This window comes from Delphinus delphis, chromosome 7 (assembly GCF_949987515.2).
Source record: "Delphinus delphis chromosome 7, mDelDel1.2, whole genome shotgun sequence".
NCBI lineage: Eukaryota > Metazoa > Chordata > Mammalia > Artiodactyla > Delphinidae > Delphinus > Delphinus delphis.
The window spans coordinates 33831202-33852632 of NC_082689.1; the positions used below are offsets into that span (position 1 = coordinate 33831202).

At 41.1% G+C, this 21431-nt stretch overlaps 2 protein-coding genes across 7 annotated transcripts in view; one reads left to right on the forward strand and one right to left on the reverse strand.

Moving 5' to 3' along the window:
* CDK15 (cyclin dependent kinase 15) overlaps positions 1 to 14504 on the reverse strand; it is a 112229-nt gene extending 97725 nt beyond the window's left edge. Inside the window, exons 1-4 of the mRNA XM_060015594.1 lie at positions 14403 to 14504; positions 12897 to 13001; positions 7385 to 7495; positions 2725 to 2937 (exon numbers count right to left, since the gene is read on the reverse strand). The gene's annotated coding sequence lies outside the window, so the exon portion shown is untranslated. The remainder of the gene's footprint in view (positions 1 to 2724; positions 2938 to 7384; positions 7496 to 12896; positions 13002 to 14402) is intronic.
* Positions 14505 to 14759: 255 nt separating this feature from the next.
* The window catches only part of ALS2 (alsin Rho guanine nucleotide exchange factor ALS2), an 86866-nt gene continuing 80194 nt past the window's right edge, over positions 14760 to 21431 (forward strand). For 3 of the 6 annotated variants that reach the window (XM_060016299.1, XM_060016301.1, XM_060016298.1), the window contains exon 1: positions 14760 to 16577. The gene's annotated coding sequence lies outside the window, so the exon portion shown is untranslated. The remainder of the gene's footprint in view (positions 16578 to 21431) is intronic. The other 3 variants (XM_060016294.1, XM_060016295.1, XM_060016297.1) reach the window with 3 other exon arrangements.

Sequence of the window (21431 nt, forward strand, 5' to 3'; positions counted from 1 at the left end):
AGAGAGTTTAAGTAACTTTCCCAAGATTACTAAACTAGCAAATAGTAGAAGATAATAAAGCTGCTCAAAGACTACTAAACTCCCCAGATTTTATTTAATGAGGACACACTGATAATTGTATCTGCATAAAGAGCATAAAATCTGTCTGTTTGGCCTCATTCTTTATTCATTATTAGGCTTACATTTAAATTAGTTATTATATTTAGGATAAATCAGTAATAGGTAAGTGACTCAAGTTTGTTAATCACCAGGCATGTGACATCATCTTCGGCCCAATACAAGCTAGAGTACGATTCTGAAATCCCATGCCTTCCTTCTTCCTGGAGTTCTTTAACTTGACACTTCCACATGCTCAGAGTGCTGTCTGCTGACAGTAAGCAGAACTGCAAGCACATGGCATCTGGTCTCCTTTGCACCTTTACATGCATCTGTGGTCTTTATTTACATCATACTATTATTGCCTATTAGTGTGCTATTTGTTTACTTGTACTCAGTTTTCACAGTGAAGCTGATGGTGTAAATCCTAGTGTTATATTTTATTTCTATTGCCTTCAAGAAAGAGTAAAATTCAAAACTGATGAGTTAATTAGGAAGTATGTGGAGCAAGATGGTCATACTTCCAAATTTCACAAGTTCTCATTGATTTAAGACAATTTTGGAGTCCTGGGAATTTCTGCTCAGAAATGCCAAATGCCCCAGTCACAATTTTCTAGACTTAAATTCTGTGCCCCGACTCTGATACTAGACTCCTCGCATCCTGGCCTTATGTGCTGTGAATCAAAACTGTGAACTACAGATAGAACGCTGAGGAATGCTGAGTGATTCCATATGTATAGGTCCATATCTTAAAACCACTGGAAAGCAATGACAGGTTAAAAGAGACATTTCACAAGCAGGTTAAGAAATCTAATTGCAAGGTGTTCCTGTGACAGAATGGCTTAGCCTATGAAAGTATAAAATTACACTGAACGCTATACCTAAAGAGGACCCTTTGTCTAAAACTGTAGGAATCCTTGGCATATCTGTAGACGCAGGGAAAATGGAAAGACACTATTTCCCGTATAAGCAAAAAATAAAATTATGCTTCTACAGACTAGATGTTTTCTCTGTTGTTATTTGCATTTGTATGATTGTTTGTTTGTTTTAATTTCTTGAGTCTGAATGTATTAAGGGAAAATTCCAGAAATGACTTGAAGTGATGATTTGGTGCCCAATAAAATGGGGGACACCAATTTTATCCTTTATTTTTGATTTTTAATATATTATGAGATAATAATATGATTTTCAAAAAGAGTGATTTCACGTTCTCTTTATAAAGAATAAATTTGTATTTATAGCGTAAACAGGTTCCATGGTGAGGCAACTAGTCACACATTTAGTCCAAGTCTTCTGGCTAAAGGTAGAAAACAAATGACAATAATACTAAGGCAAACACATGGTTTACCTGTATTTACTCATAACAGTTCTGTAGTCAGAAGCATTAAACAATTTGCCCAAGGCCACACATGAAAAAAGTGGTGGAACCAGGATTTAAACCAAAGCAGAAAAGCTCTGATGTCTGTACTTTAAACCTACTTGACCATTTTCCTTCTTGATATAAATTAAGAGTTGGGAGATAATGTCATACCAAAGACTTACCATGCCTGTTCCTGGTCCTCTGTTCTTTCATTAGGCATTGCCACCTAATACGGCTACCATCTTTTGATCTGTTCTAACCAAGCACTTCATATATATTATCTCATTTAATTCTGTGACATAGATATTTATTCCCCCAATTTTAGATGAGAAAACTGAGGATTGCCCCACATTTTTTAGAGTATAAAGTGTCACAATTAGAATTTAAACCCACTGGTATTGATTCTAGGATCTGTGCTTTTAACCATGTCTCCACACAATGAGCACCCAGGTGCTATGAGCACCCTTTTCCCTGACATACAGTGGGTCCATTAACTCAGCACAGTGTTCTCTTGTACATGGACAGGAATTTTGTTTCTTGGTACCCAGAATGGTACTCTAAGCCATGTGAAAGAACTTCCTCTCTGACAGGAAACATGCATCCCTGAAAGCAGAAGCTGAAGTGAGTGTCTTCCTCCTGTGGTCTTCAGCACAATCTGCATCTCTTCCCAGTAGCCCCTCACAGTCAGTTTACAATGAGAACAATTAGTCCACTAAAGAAGTGCTCAGGCCGGTGACTAAAAATAATGCTACCGCTGTACAACGTGCCATTGTTAATTTCTGTGAACTGGATTAAAATGCTCCCATAATCTTCTTTAACATTGTCCTAAGGTTTCTTGCTCTGTCAGAGTAAAATGGTCTAGCCCGAAAACCCATCCTTTTTCATGCTGAAGCGTAGCACTCTCCAGAGTACTAAAAGTATTATAGTAGCTTTAGAACTGTTTGAAACCGTCTCCTGCAATTTACTATGACTTTAAAATATGTGTATATTGTGGGTCTATAAATACAAATAAACACAACTTACAAAAACCTGACTTGTAAATTTCTTATACCCACAAACTGTGTGGCCCACTCTGAGATTCCCTCTCCCCATCTCTGCTCCAGGATGCCGGATCCCCACCTAGTCTTTCATTCCGGAAAGCAGCCAGCCTTGTACCGACAGCACCACTAGGTGGCCAGGGTGGAGAACTGGCCAACTCGACTTTTCCTCCCTCCAAACGTCTTTTTTTCCTCAAGAGAATGCCCCAACCTCCTCCACCACACACTCACCTCAATTTTCTTTGGACGTTGCCACTCAGCCATGGTGATTCCACTTCAGGCGACCTTTCTCCAGTTTACACGTATCCATTTTAAAATATCTTTTTTTTTCCTTCTCCTCACCCAGTTACTTCATAAGTTTTTCTTAATCTTCCAATTGCCTTTATCATATACAAAAGCCTAGCAGTTACTAGGGCTGGGCAAACCAAACTTGGCTCCAAGGCTCTGAAATGTAGAGGATTTTAAAAAATTAAGTGTTTTTAAACCTGTGCAAATCGATTAGGCCTCTTCCTCTCAGAAATACTGAGCCCTCCCCAGCTCCCAGTCCCCCAGAAGCCAGTTAGCTCCGGGCCAGGGCACAGCCTTCAGTAACAGCTAGGGGAAAGCCGATGGGCTGGAGACCCAGAGTAAGAAAAGTATTTAAAAAATTAAAAAGAAAGGTAGGGGGCTTCCCTGGTGGCGCAGTGGCTGAGAGTCCGCTTGTCGATGCAGGGGACACGGGTTCGTGCCCCGGTCCGGGAAGATCCCACATGCCGCGGAGCGGCTGGACCCGTGAGCCATGGCCGCTGAGCCTGCGCGTCCGGAGCCTGTGCTCCGCAACGGGAGAGGCCACAACAGTGAGAGGCCCGCGTACCGCAAAAAAAAACAAAAAAAACAACAACAAAAAAGAAAGGTAGGGAGGGAAAGGTGGGGGTGGGGAGAGGGAGAGAGGGAAGAATGAAAAAATGTTGGGAGAGGGAGACACAGAGAGAAAAAGAAAAAAAGGAAGAAAAGCTTAACCTGGGGAGACCCTTGTGCAGTTTCCTTTCTCATTGCTTCCCACCAGCCAGTGCCCGACTGGGATGAGGCATAAGTGGGGAAGAAGGGGGGCACCAAAAATGAACAAACAAACCCTCAGTAATCAAAACAAATTAAAATGATACATAATCTTGATGTAATATTTTTTGATGCAATAGTTTTAAATATAAATTTTTTTAAATTAAAATTAAAATTAATGCAAAAAATCCATGATGAACAGAATACAGTATTAACATTTTAAACAAAGACAAGCTGTTGCTTGTTTATTTACGACCTCTCATCTCTGCACACACAGAGCAGTCATTTCCAATCAACCCCTGGCCCCTACAGTGTGGTTGCTGACCCCTGCCCTTCCTCCCACCCCCCAACTGGCTGTGACAGTTTATGAGGGCTGATTGACAGGGGTGTGTAAGCAGATTGGCAATGTGGGATTTTTTTCCTATCTATCTATCTATCTATTATCTATCTATCTATGTTTTTCCAAATTATAGGGTTTTTATTAACTTTTTCTGATTGATTAAAAAATATGGGAGGATATTTAGATCTATACAGGTATAAGGGCGCAGGTTTTTCCTGTGGCTCGGGTTCCAGTATGGGGCGCTGTTTCCCACTCTGGAAATCCAAAACTTTCATCCAACTTTTCTCCTTGACCCTTAAAACCTGCCTTTCTTTAACTACCAGCATTCATGAAAAATTATTCATTCAATACCAAGGGGTTTTCCTTCTTGTTTTTTAAATTGTAAAATATTGCAGAAGTATTGATTTCAGGTATATTTATATATATATATGTACATACGCCCCATGGCATCGCATGTGGGACCTTAGTTCTCCACCAGGGATCCAATCCACACCCCCTGCATTGGAAGCACAGAGTTCTAACCACTGGACCACCAGGGAAGTCCCTCAGTTATATATATACATATATATATTTTTTTGTTTTAATTAATTTATTTATTTATTTGTCTTTGGCTGCGTTGGATCCTCGTTGCGGCGTGTGGGCTTTCTCCAGTTGCAGCGAGCAGGCTTCTCATTGTGGTGGCTTCTCTTGTTGTGGAGCACAGGCTCTAGGTGCGCGGGCTCCAGTAGTTGTGGTGCATGGGCTTCAGTAGCTGCGGCACATGGCTCTAAAGTGCAGGCTCAGTAGTTGTGACGCACGGGCTTAGTTGAGCCGTGGCATGTGGGATCCTCCTGGACCAGGGCTCGAACCTGTGTCCTCTGCATTGGCAGATGGACTCTTAACCACTGTGCCACCAGGGAAGTCCCACCTCAGTTATATTTTTAATTGTAAATGCACATTATTTGAATGACATCATAAATCAAATAACATTTGTAGATTAGTCCAGGAACTAATCCATTATTTACCTCACTGTTACTATGGAAAAGCATGTTCTAAGTTTCAAAAAACTCATCTGCAAATACATATTTGAGATGCTATCTTTTGTAGGCTGGGGGCTAAATGCTTTCTTTAAATATTTATGACAATTTACATGTTATATGTGTAATACACACTAAGGAAGGAGGCCCTTTAGCCCAAACTACTGCTCTTTACTTTTAGGAAAAACAGTGACTTGTAATGCCCAGCTTGAGATCAGAAAGCTAAGCTATGCCAGTAGAATGGGTTTCGTCAAAAAACTAAGGTAAGGAAAGAATAAGAGAGAGAAGTGTGACATTATTAGCACATATTACATAACAATAACTCAAATCCAGAAGAATTTTTTTTAAAGGAAATTCAGGCAAGGTTTTATTTCATTTAAATATAGATATTTACTTTTTAATTAATATATGCTTGCTCTAATGGTTACTTCTATGTCATAATATAGGATTTATTAATATACGTCTCAACATATCTCATACAGCTATGTGCTTCCATTTTAAAAATAACAAGTTAGCACCTGCTTACCTACATCTGGTGGTTAGTCATTTAATCCACTATTTTTTTTGCGGTACGCGGGCCTCTCACTGTTGTGGCCTCTCCCGTTGCGGAGCACAGGCTCCGGACGTGCAGGCTCAGCAGCCATGGCTCACGGGCCCAGCCGCTCCGCGGCATGTGGGATCTTCCCGGACCGGGGCACGAACCCGTGTCCCCTGCATCGGCAGGCGGACTCCCAACCACTGCGCCACCAGGGAAGCCCTAATTCACTATTTTTGGTATGAGGTGAGTAAAAGCATTTCTTTTTAAACCATTCCCCCAAATTACAATATGTCGTCAGCAGGTCTTTGCTCCTCATCTTGGTCATTATCTTCTTACATGAAGTTCAGCCACAGAGTAAAATGCTCCCAGATGTCAATGAGATTTGGGTGCCCCTTTTCTAAAATCTCAGCCACTTAGAATCTCAGCATCCGTTTTTAAAAACGAAGGTGTAAGTTGTTTTAAACTACCTATTTAACTTGGGAGAGAAATGTAATCTAATTCAGTAAGAATAAAAAATGTAACACACACACACACACACAAACACACACACACACACACACAGCCTCTGTTTTAATGGTTAAGTAGAATAAAAAACACAGACTACAACTACTTTGAAAGCCCAGAAGAAGTTTCTGTGGTATACTTTTAAAATTCCTCTTTGATCATTTCTGATACATCCTCACAGACCCTTAGTTACCTATGAAATCAAGTCTAAATTCCTCAGCTTGGCTTCAGACAACCTGACTCTATCCTGCCTCACCCTCCACTATTCCCCACTCATCCCCCTACTCGTCACTGTAGTCACACCAGTAGCTTCACTGTCCAACAGACCTTCCCTGCTGTTCTGACTCAACCTTCATGTGTCTCTCCACTGACACCTTCTTCCCTCCCCTGTACCTATCCATCCTTCAAGTCCTGGCTGAGGTTCTATCTCTGCTCAAAACCTTTCCTTGCTTCTTTGATTCTCCCCACTCCACACCCCCATCTCTTCCAAGGATGAGCTCCTGGATCACTGACTGTCTGAACACTCTAGTAACTACTTTTAATGTTTTCCTAACAAGTTGAGAAAAACATTCTTTGAGGGTATGAACTATATCTTATACTCCTTTCAGATTCCTATTAAATGGCTGTTAAATTAAATAACAGGGCTTCCCTGGTGGCGCAGTGGTTGAGAGTCCGCCTGCCAATGCAGGGGACACGGGTTCGTGCCCCGGTCTGGGAAGATCCCACATGCCGTGGAGCAGCTGGGCCCGTGAGCCATGGCCACTGAGCCTGCACGTCCGGAGCCTGTGCTCCGCAATGGGAGAGGCCACAAACAGTGAGAGGCCCGTGTACCGCAAAAAAAAAAAAAAAAAATTAAATAACAGCATGTACATATGTGTATGAATGCACCCCTACACACATTCACATTCATTCATGTAGAGGATGGGAGCCTAAAATCAGCATTCACTTATTGTTCATTCTGATCCTACTCTGAGGCATATCCCTGAACCCTGCCCTCCCATGAGTCTTATTCTCAGTTTCTAATACTGGCCTTCACTGACTCTGTTACTTCTTTTCTGTCATCCTCTATCATCCTCTTTTGGAACCCTACTTTTTAATCTTAGTCCTGAACTCTATATTCAACACATTGATCCAGTTGGAGTTGAAGTAGGGGACAAAACAGAGAACTTGGAGTTTGGAGATCCAGATTTGGAGACCTGGGTTTGAATCCCTCTGCCACTTAATAGTAGTTAGTTTAACTTGGACAAGTCAGTGGGCCTCAGTTTCTTCATCTGTATTTTAGGAATAATGACCTATCATGGGGTTGTTTTGAGGATAAAGCACATATAATGAAACATTTTGCAAACTGTACATTATAAAATATATTATATTGCAATATTATTAAAATTAGTCCAACTATCATTACCTTCAGAGGGTGCATTACCACTAACCACCCCTCACACACATTCACACACTCACCCATGGATTGCCTCAGGGCAGGTAAACCACCACCTTCAATCCTTTTGCCCTTTGAGCCCAGAAGGATTCTTGTAGGACTTTCGCCAACAGGAACATTAGTTAACAGCCAATCTAAGAAAGAAATAGAAAATTTTATTCAAGCCAATCTGAGGATTATAACCAGGGAGACAGTCTTCCAGAAAGCTCTGAGGACTGTTCCACCCATTAGAGAGCAAAGTACAGTTATACGAGTTTTTGAGGCAAAGGGTTATATTATATGTCAAATGACATATGTCAAATGACATATTGTTGACAGTTTACACAATACAGATCTACATGTACAAAGTGAGTAGTGGGTCATGGATTGTCATGGCCCCTTACAAGATTTAGAAGGAAGGTTATCTCCTAAGGAGTCATGACCCTTGATGAGATTAAGAAGCAATGGTATCTCCTAAGGAGGTCTGCTTAATATAGATGCAAAATACAAACTAAAGGGAAGTGAGGAGGCCCAAATGGGCAAAGAAAAATTTTATGTTTTAATTTTCCTCATCTTGCCATTAAATATGAATTTTATTTCATCACTTTTAAAGATAGGAAAGTGGGAGAATCATGACTCAATTCCTCCCAGGGGGCAATCAATCAGAATAGGAACAAGATCCTATGTCAGTCAGGGTAGCTGGCAGAAGAGGCAAGCACTTAAGTCTATTTCAATGAACTGCATTTCAACAAATTGTTAAATTGCTAGATATCAATAAACAATTTACTGAATAATTATTAAGTTTAAGGCACTGTTGCTGGTCTCTAGAGAATTAAAAAATAAGAAAAATACAGTCTGGGACCTTAGAATCTAACAAGAGAGACATATAGGTTTGCAAATTAGTGTAATACATGCCATGCTAAAAGAGCTTATATTTATAACTAAATTCAACTCAGGTTGTGTGCTGACAGTATTGAGTCTATGACAATATCTAGAAAGACATGTTTGGATATCTTTTCTTTTTTTCCTTACAAGGTCAGTTTCTTTCCAATGGGAAATCTGGGTTTGCTCTCATATCAATTATCTGTTTTTTTAATGCTTGGGTTTTGGGTATCTATTCTATACCTTGACATCACATTCCCCTCCAACTACTACCCCAGTTTTCTATTCCACTTCACAGCAAAACTTCTTGAAGGAGATGTCCCTGCTACCTCACCTCCTATTCTTTCTTAAACTCACCCCCAGTAAAGCCTCTTTGTCTATTGCTCCACTGAACCTGCTCTTGTCAATGTCTACTGAAAGAAAAATACACAACGTAAAAGTTGTGAGTTAAGTTTTATTCAGGGACCTTACTGAGGACAATAGCCTGGGAGACAGCCTCTCAGAGAGCTCTGAGGAACTGCTCTGAAGAGGTAAGGGAGGAGCTAGGATATACATATGAACTTTTTTAACTGGGAAAAACGTGTAGTCAAGCATCAAAAGATTACTGCTAATCACAAAGAACAGATAGCTGAAGTTAATGATTTTAGTGCTTTTCTGTGTATGGGAATAAGCAAGAATCTGGGGTCATTTGAAAATTTTCCTTAGATATGCATCTTAATTATCTAAGGGCCAGTATATCCAAGGCACAGAATGTTTCCTGTTTTTCTCCATCCTGAATTCCCCTCTGGGTGCACTGTCAGTGGGCAACTGCAGTGGCTAATGGCTTGATTCCTGTAGAATTGGAACGGCATGGAACATTTTTTTTTCCTCACACCAAGTCACCAGAGATTCCATCTTATCAAATCACTTCTCATACCTTATCTTACTTTACCATTTAGCAGCATTCAACACCGTTTATCATGCCATCCTTCTTGAGAGTCTCTTTGGTTTCTGGGAAGTGGGCACTTTCCTAGTTTTCCCCCTACCTCTCTGGGACTCCTTTGCAATCATCCTTCCTGGTTCCTCCTCCTCTACTCAACTTCTAAGCTTGGGCAACCCAGTACTTAGTCCCAGCCTTATCTACACCTTTCTATCAACACTTTCTTCCCAGGTAAGTTCATCTAGTCCCTTTAGCTCTGAATGGCACCTATGTGCAAATGACTCAAATCTCTATCTCCAGACCTGACTTCTCCCTAGAACCCCAACTTCCAACTTGATATTTCCACTTGGATGCCAAAAAGGTATCCCAAAGTCAATATGCCAACAACAGACCTCTTGAACCATGCCAAATGCTTCTCCTTAGTCTTCTCCAGTTTAGAAACCAGGACGCCCTTGAATCACTTGCTCAAGAAAAAATCCAGGCAGGATACGAATCAAAATTATGTCTAATCCATCACTAAATCATGACAATTCTGCTCTCAAATCTACCTAATTCTCAATTTGTACTGCTATCACCCTAGTCCAAGTCATCATCATCGCTCATTTGGCCTAATGAAATACCTTCTCCTTGGTCTCCCTGCTTCAATTCTTACACTCCTGTAATCTATTCAGTCAGAATGAAATTTAAAAATATTAGTATTACTAAATCTCAACCCTTGAGTAAACTTCTTTTTAATATTCTGTGTAATGAAATTGGATGTATACATAAAGTACTAGGCAGAATGAACTTTCAAAAATATAAATAAAATCAGGTCACTTCCCCACTTAAAACTTTCTGATGATTCCCCTTGCATTTAGAATAAAAAACAAACTCATATCCTGGCCTACCAACCTTCACATGATCACTACAACTTCACTTTCTACCACTCTTCCCTCTGTGCTAGATACTTTTGCCTTCTTTCTATTTCTCAAACACAAGTAAATTCTCCTCTCAAAGAACCTAGCAGGATTCTGGGCTAGATCCTCCCTATCTTCTTAATCTCTAAATAGAGTTTGGGCCTCAGGCTGCTTATCTTTTCCATGGACAACTTCCTAAATTTTATCTCTAGCCCTGATCTTTCTTCTCAACACAAGACTTATATATGCAATTGTCTACTTGGCATTTCCATTCAGATGCTTACTAGCAATATAATCTATAACACGTTCAAACATGAATACTTGGTACTTCTTCCCTATATCCCCAGACATACTCTTTTCCCAGTCTTTTCCATCTCAGTAAACAACAGTGCATTTTTACCAATAACTCAGGCCTTAATTCTTCTTTTTGTCTCAGTTGCTCATTTCTAATCCATGAGCGAATACTGTAGGCTCCACTTTCAAAACACATCAGGAGTCCAAGTCCTTTTCACCTTCTCCTCCACTGCCATCCTAGGCCAAGCCAGGTAACTGTTTGCCTTGGCCCTTCTGTGTCTGCGGGTTCTGCATCCACCGATTCAACCAACAACAAATTGAAAATATTTGAAAAAAAAAAATTCCAGAAAGTTTCAAGAAGAAAAACTTGAATTTGCTGTTCCAGGCAACTATTTATATGACGTTTACATTGTATGAGGTATTATAAGTAATCTAGAGGTGATTTAAAGTATACAGGAAGGGAGCTTCCCTGGTGGCACAGTGGTTGAGAATCTGCCTGCCAATGCAGGGGACACGGGTTCAAGCCCTGGTGTGGGAAGATCCCACATGCCGCGGAGCAACTGGGCCCGTGAGCCACAATTACTGAGCCTGCGCGTCTGGAGCCTGTGCTCTACAACAACAGAGGCCGCAATAGTGAGAAGCCCGTGCACTGCGATGAAGAGTGGCCCCCGCTTGCCACAACTAGAGAAAGCCCACGCACAGAAATGAAGACCCAACACAGCCATAAATAAATAAATTAATTAATTTAAAAAAAGTATACAGGAGGATGTGCATAGGTTATATGCAAATACTACACCATTTTCTATAAGGGACTTGAGTGTCTGCAGATTTTGGTATCCACAGGGGTCCTGCAACCAATCCCCCATGGGTACTGAGGGACAACTGTACTGTGATAGCCTCTTTCAGCTCTCCCTGCTTCCGCTCTTAAACTCCTACACTACTATCACTCTCCACAGAGCAGAAGAATCATCCCTTTAAAACAGAAGCCAGATTACAACACCCTCTGCTCAAAGCCCCAATGGTTGCTCTTATCATTCAGATAAACCTAAAGTCCTTTCCATCCTTTGCATGGCCCAGAGGATCTGCTCCTACTACCAGATCATTGTCTACCTGATCTTATCTCTTACCTTTCAACCTCTTCTCATTTAACTCTAGCCTCATTCAGCCTCTTTCAATCTCTTCTCTTTCAGCTCTAGCCACACTGCCCTCCTAGCCTTCACAGTTACTTATTCCCTTTGCCTGGAGTGTCAGATATTCACATGGCTTGTGCCCTCACTTCCTTTTAGATCTCTGTTTAGATGTCTTCTTGGAAAAGGGGCTTGCCCTGCACACCTTACATGAAATTGCACTCTTCCCTGTCTATTCCTTTACATTTCTTTATTGTTCATACAAAACAACAACATTTATATAGCACTTATATGCTGGGTAGCATTCTAAGCACTTTATATTTAGTCCTCATATCACCCCATAAAGTAGCTGACTTTGCGATCCCTGCTTTATGGATGAAGAAACAGCAGTACATAGAGGTTAAATAACTTGTGCCAAGGTCATTAAGCTAGTAAGTGCTAGAGCTGAGATTTGAACACAGGCTGTGCTTTTAGCTGCTATACTATTTTGCTTCTTTGTAGCCCTAGTCACTGCTGTATTTGTTTACCTCTCACTCTTCCCACTTGTCTCAGTTATTGCTGCATAACCAACCATCCCCCAAACTTAGTGGCTCAAAGCAACAAGTTACTATTTCTTGGGAATGTGGGTCAGGAATTCAGGCAGGGCTTAACTAGGCTGTTATACTCACCTTGATGTCGGCTGGTGTCACTCACTCAGCTGCATTCAGCCAGTAACTGGGCTGGCCTGGAAGGTCCCAGAAGACTGGCACCTTAATGCTCTTCCATGTGGCCTATCTCTTCATATTGTCTTTTATCAATCTATAGTATAGTTGGAGCATGGCAGGCAGCTGGCTTCTCAGACGGGGATGTGGAAGCTGCCAGTTCTTTCTAAGGCCTTGATTCAGAAGTATCAGAACTTCATTTCTGTCACGTTTTATTAGTTGGGAAAACAACCATAGGCTAGCCCATATTCAGGGGAAAAGGCTATAGACTGCATCTCTTGATGTCAAGAGTGGCATTTCTATACATGAAGGGGGAACTGATGGTGGCCATCGTTGGAGACTATCTTCCACATCAACAGAGTGCAAGTTCCATGAGAGGAGGCACTCTTATCTGTTTTGCTAATTGTTGTGTCTCTCTAGTGCTTAGAACAGTGCCTGGCACATAATAGGTGTGCAATAAATATTTATTTAGTCCATGTATATAAGGGACAAGTGAAAGAAAGAGTCTGAAATGTAAAGGAAAGGTCTGAGGAGTAGGAGAAAACCCAGAAGGAATGCATCCCAGAAAACAAGGAGGAAAAGAGGGAAAGGAAGATAAGAATGAAAATTGTACCTTTTTTTTTAGATTTAAAAGCTTTAAAAATAAGTTTAAAAAAGCATATTCAAACTATATTTGTAAAGTTACAAGTTCAAACAGTGCAATATGGCATAGAGTGAAAAGTGTGTTTTTTTCCTACCTTTGTTCCCAATTTTCCTCCCCAGTGTCAGTCACTTTAATGCATCCTGTCAGAGTCAAGATATGAATATACAAAGACAAGGATATATATCCTCTCTTTCTCTTCCTGTGAAAAGACATACATAACATGTAACTGGTAGAATACAATTCACATGATTCAGCATCTAGCATTTTTTCTCTTAACCTAACTTCCAGATCATTCCACATCAATACATACAGAGCATTCTCCTTCTTTTAAATGGTTGCATAGAATGGTTCCATTCTTAGAATGTATCATTAGCTTTCAAAATTAGAAGGTGGTTACTGGTTTCAGTAGACCTGAAAAAGCAGAGACTGCAGATTGGGAGGAGGAAGATTGGGAGGTCAGAAAGTAAAAGAAAGGAGGACAAAGGAAAAAGAAATTAAAGATGGATATGCAGGAACAGGCTCATATCCTTAGCAGTAAGAGTAACAAGAGACAGGGAGGTTGAAAATACACAAAAGAGAAGCGATAAGTAATGGAGCAAGCCTCTAAGTGGATTGGAAGGGATTAACCTTGAGAGGCCAGAACACTTCTAAGGAGAAAGAGGGCGAAGGAAAGGAAGGCTGGGGCTGCAGGTAGGCTTTGTGATAGCGGCTGCTGGGAGTTAAGGAAATTCATCCCTGGGGGGTCTCATTTTCCTTAGAAATGTAGGAGGCAAAGTTTATTTTTTTTTAATTTTTACCAAAGAGGGTGGGTGGGTAGAGTTCAGTAAAAAGTTAGGAGAGTGTATGGGCTGGGAAGAACAGGGGATAGGGATAGGAGAAATTCTGAATAGCAATGTGTTACGGACAATTTGGGGCTTAACAAGATTGCCTGGCCACATGGTAGTCCTGACTGAAGTTGGACACCCTTGGTCTGCAGTGGTACCAATCCTCAGGGTTATGTTTTTTCCAGCACTGGTGCAAGAGTGTACAAGGTTGGTTGAACTGTTGTAAACTAACAGTTTTGCAGGTGATGGAGGATCAAGGAGGCAATCGAGTTGAGGATGTTGGTGAACTTAATAGACCATTTATGCACAGGAGTTTCAGACCCTGACTGCACATCTTTCGCTGATGGTCTGAATACAGGTTTACAGGTCCAGCGATGGCACACTGCCCAGCAGTAGAGTTTGCACCCACTGTCATGAGTGGCGTCTCGGGAAAATCTTCACGAGGGGACTTAGGGGGCGCGAGCTGAGTCGTGGTGGGGCTGTGACTGCAACAAGCAGACAGTCGTGAAACTGTGTGCTGAGCAAACTGGCGTTACTCAGATTGCATACGGGAGAGCTCAGTGGGGATCACAGGAGAGGCCAACTCATTTCCTCTTACCACACTCCATCCTTCGGGGTTGCAACGAAGTAGTAAAAAGTGCGGATACTAGCGCCAATCCCAGCCGCCTGGCGATGACGTCATTCTCGGGGGAGGAAGTGACTACCATTAGGGTACAGTCTATAGAAGCAGTCTGAAGACATTTTAGCCTTTTCACTGTCAAGAGTAACGAACTTACCCTTCGGACTACAGCAGTCTGAGGTAGCAGCAAAATGACTGCAGCTCCCAACCACTCTCCTCACCGTTACCATGGAACCGCTCGTAGTTAGGCCCTGGCGACGCCACGTTACGTCATTGCCCAAGTGCATCTTAGGAGTCGTGGCTCTGCCTGGTCCTAAGGGAAAGGCAGTATCTCGGGAACGTTGCCCGCGGTGCCTAACGCCCCTTTAGTAATTTTGATCCCTACCAGACTCCGTTGGCATCTAACCCCACCTACGTCGGGAGTGATCTCCGGCCTTCACACTCGCTCGCCGCCCAGCCCCTGCCCAGAAGCCCCGCCCCCCGTGAATCAGCTGATCTCACGGGCCCGCGGGACTGCCAGGCTCGCGCCGGATGCAGACCGGGGTGCTGTAGCGGGAGCGGCAGGTGAGCGAGCGCGGGTCCTGGGTTGGCCCGTGGCTTCGGAGGGCTGATCGGCCGGGGCCTCCAGCGTGCGGGACGCCGGGGTCCGGGAGAAAGGCGGAGGCGCAGGCCGAGGCCCGGGAGCGCGCTGCGGAGACTCACGGAGACGGCGCCCGCGTCTTCCCAAGCCAGCGTCCGACCAACAGACCTGCCTGTCGAGGAGCACCCAGCGGCTCCAGGTTCTCCCAGTCGCCCCGGTTCCTCCTCCCCAGACCGGGCGCCACTGCAGAGATCTCAGGGTCGTGAAATTCCTTCGCGCCCCCCTTCCCGCCTCCCCCCACCCTGCCTTCCACCAATTCATTCAGGAGGATTTATTGAATGCCCACTCTAGGCGCCGACCAGATAAACCAGGGTCCCTGGCGGCGAACCTTGGTGAGTGTCCCAGGTGGGTTTGTTCCTAGATGCAGATCGCGGTGGAGAGTGAACCGAGAGTTTTGCTGGCTTGAAAAGGCGGTTGTGGAAAAAGAAAATGACTTTGATATTAAGCATTAGTAGTTTAGCCTTAGTCCTTTGTCGTGTCAAGTTATCCAGCAGAGGGTGGTTAAGTTCTTTTGAGAAGTGAAGATAGGAACAGAATAACATAGGGGCTGTCGTAAGGAAATGGTCCTGACGGTGGTGTTGGTCCTCTGTGTAATAGGGCTACTTTGGAGACAGACAAGTGTAGGTTCGCCGAAGTGTTGTACTGCTTAGGTCTTTGTTGATGAGGGAAGAGGAAAAGCACACGGGCTGAAGTGGCTTATCCAAGTAGAGTATTCTCCTTTTGGTTTAGAATGGAAAAGGAAATCACTGTTGAACACAAACGCAGATCCTTAGTCTGTTGCCTTTTGGATTTGTTGGTGGCTGTAAATGTTCTTTAAAAGGCTTTAAAGAATAAAATTAAGAATTTAAGGAGTGAAAAATTTGCTCTTGCAGTAGATTACAGTATTTTAATCTTGATAATACAAGCATAGTGGTGAAGTGCTTTAGACCTGAGCATACCTGGAGTCACATACACTTACATCTTTGAGTTTGGGCAAGTTACTTATCTGCCTCCATTTCCTTATCTCTGAATCGGGTATAAAAGTACCTTCCTCATAAGTTACCTTTACATGTAATGGTTCATGTATCATATTTTTTTTACAGTGCTTGGCACTGTATGTAGATATTCAATACATATTAGCCATTTTTATAAGTCATTTCCTTTTCCACTACATCATGATCCACTGACTCACTGTTTTCTAAATGATGTGAAAGAGAACTGAATATTTTTTTAGAAAAGAACTATAGTTTACTTTTAAAAATCAAGGGATAGTTTCCAGATAGGTTTATGATATAGGGGTATATTTAGAGAAAATATGATTTCAGGTTGGTCTATAGTAACTTTGGTGTTCCATTAGAACCTTTAATGTGTTCCATTAGAACCTAAAATGCTGATGGAATCTATACCTAGTTTAAATTTATTACTTAGTTTGCAAACAATGACTAGTATTGGCAGACTTAAGATTCATAGCTATAGCAAGAAATGTTAGAAGCTGTTTCACAATATTAAAATTTGAAAAGATGATGCAGAACATAAAGAACCAAACACGTAATTTGTGTGGGGGGGATTTAAGTTAGCATTATGTGAGCCCCTTATTTTTTAAGTTGATTTATGCAATGTGAACTGGAATCCCTTTTCTCCATATTTCAGCCTTTCAGAACTTAGGTTGTCATTGACTTACTTCGGGCATTTTGACTGTCAAAGAAGCAAAAGGTATGGTAACAACCTCACTGAGAACTGATTTTAGTTTTCATGTGATTAGATGGGAAGAGTACTATCAATCTTACACATTTTCATGAAAAACATGGGTTAAATGCAGTATTGCTGGATCCATTCTAAAGGTATTTCCAAAGAATATGACTGACTTGTAAAAACCTTTTATAATTCTTTATTAATATGAGACTAGGTAAGGTATGAGTTGAAAAACTAGGAAGGAAGGTAGAGAGTGGTGATTTGAGCTGGTGTAAAAGAAGGCTTGCTTTGATGTAGTGTGAGGTTGAGCCCTTTTCTCCGACACTCAGAGGAATGCTGTGAGGATTTTAATAACTTTGTGGAATTAAACCTACCACATACTCTAACGGTATTAGGGATATAGATATTTCTGGTAGAGTTCTTTTTAAACACATTTTTTCTTTTAACTTTTCATAAATGACCAATTAATTCAGTCATCAGTTATAAGGAAGTAGATTTCTTAAGGATATCAGTCCTTAAGAAAATGCGCGGTAACCACAAATAAAATAGCAACCAATTATGACGTGGTCCTTTTTAGCATTACATTTATTTTCCTATCCGCATTTCCCGTTCGTCTATAGATGTAATGGTGCCATCTTTACATTCTGTCTTGATGTTTGCCAGCATCACACAAGAGACAGAAGAGCTGAACATAGGTGAATTAATTGATCCACGTGAATAGAGCAGAAATATTCAAATCAGAGATGTATTGAGTACTTTTGGGGGCTCTTGTAGACTTACTCTTTTATTGTGCTGTTCATACAGTTTGGTTTTGAAGAAAAATGTACAGTTTTCTCAACTCCTATGGAAAAAAAAGACTGGGTCAATGGGATCTGGGTGAATTTACTTTCATTCTAAGGGTTCTTTTCTTCCGCAACCTGAATTTTTGTTGAGCTGAATTCTTAACTAAAATTGGAGCAATTGCCCAAGCAAACATCTAACAAAAATGATTATAGCAGCTCTTAAAATAGTGATAAAGTAGAACAATCCAGCTGTACTTTAGTAGGGAAATGGATAAACTATGGTTTATTCATGCAATGGAATACTATCCCTTGGTAAAAATGAATAAACTAGATCTTTGTTTATAACATGGATACATATTTCAAGTACATAATATTGAGTAAAAAATGCAAGTTGCTGGGCTTCCCTGGTGGCGCAGTGGTTGAGAGTCCGCCTGACGATGCAGGGGACACGGGCTCGAGCCCCGGTCTGGGAAGATCCCACCTGCCGCGGAGCAGCTGGGCCCGTGAGCCATGGCCGCTGAGCCTGCGCGTCCGGAGCCTGTGCTCCGCAACGGGAGAGGCCACAACAGTGAGAGGCCCGCGTACCACACACACAAAAAAAACGCAAGTTGCCAAAGGATATATGAATACTGTATTATGCATTTATGTAGAGTTTTGAAACAATATAGCATATTACTGTTTATTGATATGTATGTATCTAGTGAGAGTACATAAAAGTATAAGAATATACATGGAAATAAGACACATTAACTTTAGGAATAGTGGGTAACTCTGGAGAAGGAAGGTTTGGGTAGAGCTCCTTCAAATCTATGTATAGCTTTTTTTAAAAAATTTATTTTATTTTATTTATTTTTGGCTGCGTTGGGTCTTCGTTGCTGTGCGCAGGACTTCTCTAAGTTGCGGCGAGCGGGGGCTACTCTTCATTGCAGTGCGTGGGCTTGTCATTGCGGTGGCTTCTCTTGTTGCAGAGCACGGGCTCTAGGCACGTGGGCTTCAGTAGTTGTGGCACGTGGGCTCAGTAGTTGTGGCTCGTGGGCTCCAGAGCGCAGGCTCAGTAGTTGTTGCGCACAGGCTTAGTTGCTCCGCGGCATGTGGGATCTTCCCGGACCAGGGCTCAAACCCTTAACCCCTGCCTTGGCAGGCAGATTCTTAACCACTGCACCACCAGGGAAGTCCCAAATCTACGTATAACTTTTTCTTCTATTTTAAAGGGAGCTTAAGCAAATATGAAAATATGTTAATATTTGTTAAAACTCAATGATGGGTACATGGATTTGTACATTATTATTATTAATGTTTTTACAGATTTGTGAATGGTTAAGATAGTTTGTGAAACTAGCACCTTAGAATTTTTATATATAATCGGGGCTCTCTCCCGATATGCTTTCTTTTTTTTTTTACTTTGTAGCTTCTCTCCCCGCGGTGAAAAGAATGTGCCAATGCAGCTCCACTATGTAAAGCTTTTCTAAAGAGAGGAGACAGACTTTTCTGTTTGACTTGTGCTCCTGGGAAGATGCTTGGCTTAGGATATGAGGAATGATCCTTCTTGAAAGGCTGCAGGGGAATTTAAATTCTAGAGACTCTTGAGAAGTGCAGGCATGTACTGATCACGAACTCTCAAAGTATAGGGGAGTGCATTGTATCATAAAGCCCTGCAAGGAATTTGACGGAGTGACTCACATACAAAATTACTGCGGAGGGACTTCCCTGGTGGTCCAGCGTTAAGACTCCGCAATCCCAATGCAGGGGGCCCGGGTTCGATCTCTGGTCAGAAAACTAGATCCCGCATGCCGCAACTAAGACCCTGCACAGCCAAATAAATAAATAAATATTTAAATATTAAAAAAAAAACAAAATTACTGCAGATATCGTGTAGTCATTAACACTTTTTTAAAGTTTTCATTGGTTAAATTTTATTATATTCTAGTAAACCTGAGTTTTATACTGTGAATACAAGTGTCCTAGTTATTGCTCAAACAAAATAATGCTCTTTCTACAGGTATTGATAAGTAAACATGACGACAATGCGTTAAATGGTTGAGTAACAAATAGTGAATTTAATAGCTGATCTCTAATATGACTCACACATTTAAAAACAACATTTTCATTCCTAATCAAGAATACCTGTTATTAGCACTTTCAAAATACTCTAAGTGAAACTTATATCTCCAGAGCAGTATATTTTGACATGTGTACTCCCTGTTCAGTTATGTGGCCCCTTGTTGACCTTAAGCACTGGATATTATTGATTGGTAAAATAAGCCAACATACTTTGAACTGTGTTTCTGTAATATTGCCTTTTTAAAAAAAGTAGCCATTTTAGTAAAAGAATAGTAGCAAAGTATTAAAGGAATAATTTAGATCAGAAATTATATGCTATCAAATAATAATAGGCATAAATGGTTGCAGTACCTGGGAATTTGAAATTCAGTTGCTGGTATTATAATATTTATCAGAATGTTTCATGGGAATTTAGTATTTACAGAAAATGCATTTTAAAGAGATAGGCAGTGGGTGCAAAAAGGAGCTAAATGGGTATTTGCTGGGTGTTTATTTTACCATGTTTATCCCCCTCTCCCATGAGTAATATCCATTTTAGAAGATTCTCAACAATCAGAAGAGTGTCGTTTTAGTAGGTTTCAGGGTGAAATTAGCAGGCCATAAAAAAAATAAGTAGTAAAAAGAGAAAGAGACTATGAAACCTTAGTGTCCCTGATTGTCCAGAAACAGTCTCCATGTACTAAGGAGAAAGGGACTGTTCTTTCCTAGTTGTCTAACATCTGTGAAGTGACATGAAATAAAAGTATCTTCCTTGTTAGGAAGTACCATTAGCAAGTTATGTATGAGAGTTTCTATTATGAGAAGACATTTTCCTTTCATGTCAGACATTGACTTTTATAACAGGCATGGAAACCTTCTAATCATTTGGAAGTCCGTGGACTGGTGGAAACCTTCTAATCATTTGGAAGTCTGTGGACTGGAACTTAAGATCGAGGGTTGTCTTCCACTGAGGACTCACTTACGCGTAGCCAGCTTATACCTAGTGGTTACCATGGGTACAAGAATGTACCGATGAATAAGTCATGGTTTCTGACCTCCAGGAGTTTATAATATATTTTGAATCAATGACTTAAGTGCATTATCCCATTAGTAACAACATGATAAATAATAAGTACTGTCTAGGCCAGCCTACTGACTTTATTTAATGCATTAATTTACTGAACTCCTGAACTGTCGGTCAGGATTTAAGGGGTTGGTCAGCTCCCATAGTGGTATTAGGCAGTGCCTCCAGTGCAGCATTTCAGGCTGAGAGGGCTAGGATTTGAAGTGGCCTCCCCCTTTTATGGTGGTTGGTTTGTCAAGCCTTAGGTGCAAGGTGAGTGTTCCTCAACCTTCGGTGGTGGTGGGTTAAGGCTAGAGTGGCAGGATATCCAGGAAGTAGCAGTTGTTGGTGTACAGATTAGTTGTAAATCAGGTGTTTGAGTCAAAAGTTGCCTTAATCCATGTGTAAACATAGACTGAGCCTCTAAAAGCAAATATTTATTAAGCATTTACCATGTGTAAAATTCCGTAGGGTCTTCAATTATTGTTACTGCATTCACAGTATAAACTCTGGTTTACTACATTGTAATAAAACACAACTAACTCAGACTTTAAAGAGGAAGTGTAAATGACTGCATGAAATCTGTAGTAATTTTATGTCAGATTCACTCTATGTCCAAATTCTTTTCAAGGCATTATGATACAGTTTGCTCCTTTATTATTATTTTTATTGTCTTCCTATCTTAATGTCTTGTCATTCTAAACAGTAATATCATTACTCTTATAATTATAATTATTGCTATTATTTCACTATTTTAATCAGTACACTTATTTTAAACCAATAAATGAGACAGGAGACTAAGAGTAGAAGGGCCCAGCTTTGCTAGTGTTAAGTTAGCTTTCTTATGCCTTGAGGGCACTGTCTACTTAGAGCCATCATTCTAGTCAGAAAGATAGAACATACTCGTATGTAAACTCCTTAAGGGTAGGAACTTGTTGATTTATATAGGCCTAGTCTGTCTACAGGTATTTATTGAGTACTTGTTGTATG